Below are 3274 nucleotides of genomic sequence, written 5' to 3' on the forward strand. Positions count from 1 at the left end.
AATGTGACACCTGACTGAATCTGACATCCAAAGCTTCTCAACCTTTAAGATACTTTATTAAAGGATATTTTTGTCTATGTATGAAATATTCTACTGTATAAAATATATATTTGCTGCTTATGTAATTTTATCTATATGTATGTAGTAATCAAAGCATGTATGTATATGTGCTTACATCAGGGTTTGTCTAAGCTGCTATGGGCACCTAATCCATTCCACTGTGGTTTCTGAGTTTAATCTCTTTGTTGCTATTAATTTATTAATCTGCTACCATTACAAAAGGTAATCACTGGCATTTGTTATGCCTTACACAACAAATACGATTATTTGTGATAAGTAATAATAAGGGTAAACATAATATGGTTTATTTTGTACATTCTAAGTGACCTGAGACCACGTTTGAAAATTGTGAACCATTATTGCCTTTCTAAATCTGTTGTACACAACCTACAGTAGTTAGTTTGCATGATGCAGTATATTGATCAATATGATTGCCGTACACATTTGGTTATTTTGATAACACACTCTACATGTGAAAAGTCAGTATTGTATATTTTGGTCTATAAAGCTTGGTATTTTGACATTTGCAAAGAACTGCAGAAGTAATAAATCTATTGTAACTGCAATCTCTCTGTTTCACTTTACTTTCAGTTAGAATGTTTGAATGCTGAAAATGTGTTGTCTGTAAGAAGGTTCAACTAAAGTTCATCATTTAAAAAGTGTAATATAGATTCTTTACAAATTGTAGTCAGTTAGTAGTTAGTAATGTAATTTAGAGTACTCATTTTAGGTTATGTATTCTGACTACTTTTTAGATTACTTTTGACCTTTTATCACATTGATTTGAATAGGATTCCACCTGCAGTGTACCACAGTGAAAATTAAAAATACAAAAAGAAACAAGATATATTCTGTTCTTTGGTATCAACAACATGAAGTACATTACGTCAGGGTTTCCCAGACTGGAGTTCATGATGAACGGCAGGGGATTCGTGAGAACCGTGAAATTAATTTTTTCCTATTATTTATTATTATTATTTATTTAATTTTATTATTGATCTAACTTAACTTGAAATCTAAGGGCTTACTTCAAGTAAATATATTAGGGCAAAGAGATTCAGCTGACAAAAAAAGTGGAGGAATCCCTGAATTGCATGTAAATATGAAATGACATGAATTTGTACTTTTTGATGTGTCTGAAAGACAAAAACATTCCAAAGACAGAAATACAAGGTTAAATCTCTCACTCAGTGATATTAATTTTTATTTCATTTTTACCGGTAATGTGTTCTTCAAGAGTTGATTAGATATGCAATGTTGGGAAAACCCTTCTTAAAGTAACAACAGGTAACTTTTCAACCTTCATAATATATTTCCAAGTCTCTTGTGATGGTACATCGACTTACAATAGGTTGAATGACACGTCTGCCATAGCCTGACGGGGTCTGTAGCGTTTTTAATCGTACTTTTAAACTTCGGGTTTCGGGTAGTAACCGGCGAACAAAGAGAACTACAAAATTCGACTGCTTTACGGCATATACGTCACTTCCACCACCCCCACTTCCTTAAAATCGGACTTGCGAGCCAAATGTTATAGTCATGGCCGAAGCAGCACAGAAAAACAAGAAAGCAAAGGTTTTATCGGAGCAAAGCAAAAAGAGAAAAAGAGAAAGTGATCGCGTTAAAGGCAGAACGATCGTGCAAATATTGGTCCGACGGCAACGTCGTGTCCCTGGCCAAAAATAGTTGCGGCCAGGACGTCATAAATCGGTAAAAAATGTAACACAAAACATTTCCTAAAAATGCATTCAGATACATTTGTACATGTCTACAGTTGCATGTATAATTGTTATTTTAACTTTTAGCTCGTGTAGTTATGTTTAGTGTATCGGGTGAGAGGACGTCACCTGGCGACGTCTTTTACACGTGCATTTAAAGTCCATCATGACCCTCTATGAAATCCTTGTTAAATATGCAAAAGCTGCGCTTAATCCTCGCATGGTTAATACTGCAATAATTAATGTAGTTGCCCATTAAGTTTTTAAGAGGTTGTGAAGAAGACGTCCACTGGCGTCCTTTACACGTCTAGTCAGGCTGTGAATACTATACGTCCACTGGCGTCTTTTGCACGTCTAGTCTAGCAAGACAGAAAAAAATTATCAGGATTTATAATTCTTTATAAAATACACGATTTATATACAAATGAATATATATTTACTTTATCTTGTTTTTATAAATTATAATCACAAAATGCACAGTATAGTCAAGTGATTGCAAAGCCACTGCCTTTTAATCATTATTTTAACCTGTTGTACCTGATGTATTCGTTGTTATTTTTTTATGGAATGTATGTACATGTAAAACAGAAATATACCCGGTCACCATTTATGTCTGAGTTGGATGTAATTACCCAAACCCTCTGCCCAAACCATAAACTGTGCTGCCAAGATGTAGTAACAAAAGGTCTCGCGATATTACAAAATCATGCGATGGGATTATCTCGCGAGATGTTAACGCGTTCTCCCCATAGACTCTGGAACTTTGAACAACCACGAGGAGAGGACGGAGTTGTGTCGATATTATTATTAAAAATCTACTGTTGGGTAAGTACATTTTGTATTAGATTAACGTGCTTGAGTTTTACTTGTGTGACATGAATGAACCGAAAGAAATTATGCCCACATTGTCAACTGAAATTTACTGAGTTTGGCTAAAATTAGCCAGTAGGCTAAAAGTAACTTTGAACGTATACAACAACGGTAACGTTATACCAAGTATATTGTTTAATGATTAGATGCTGATGCTTAGATGCTGTGAAGAGGTGGAGCCCAAATGCTACAGACTCTGAAATTGATGCAGCAATGGCAGAACACCTGAAACACGAACAGCTGGTGGATACAAAAACTGAGCCAAACAATGTGTTTAAAGGGATAGTTTCCCCAAAAATGAAAATTGTCATCATTTACTCAACCTCATGTTTCAAACCTGTATACCTTTCTTCATTGAATTTTCATTTGTGGGTGAACTATCCCTTTATATAATAATTCAGTATTTTGTAATTGGTATTTTAGTTTGGTTAACAAATGTTAAACATTGAAAAAATATTAAGATACATTTTGGCTTTTCAAGATCAATAAAATGTGCTAAATCAGAACATGCTTCTTTTTTTCTTATGTCCACAAATGTGTTCTTGTTTGTGATGTACACGTGATTAAAACGTTTTATTGACGGTCAGGTCTGACTAGACCAATTTTGGACCTTTTTAGAACCTTTG

The sequence above is a fragment of the Rhinichthys klamathensis genome, unplaced genomic scaffold, assembly GCF_029890125.1.
Source record: "Rhinichthys klamathensis goyatoka isolate OS25496 unplaced genomic scaffold, OSU_Roscu_1.1 h1tg000191l_1, whole genome shotgun sequence".
NCBI lineage: Eukaryota > Metazoa > Chordata > Actinopteri > Cypriniformes > Leuciscidae > Rhinichthys > Rhinichthys klamathensis.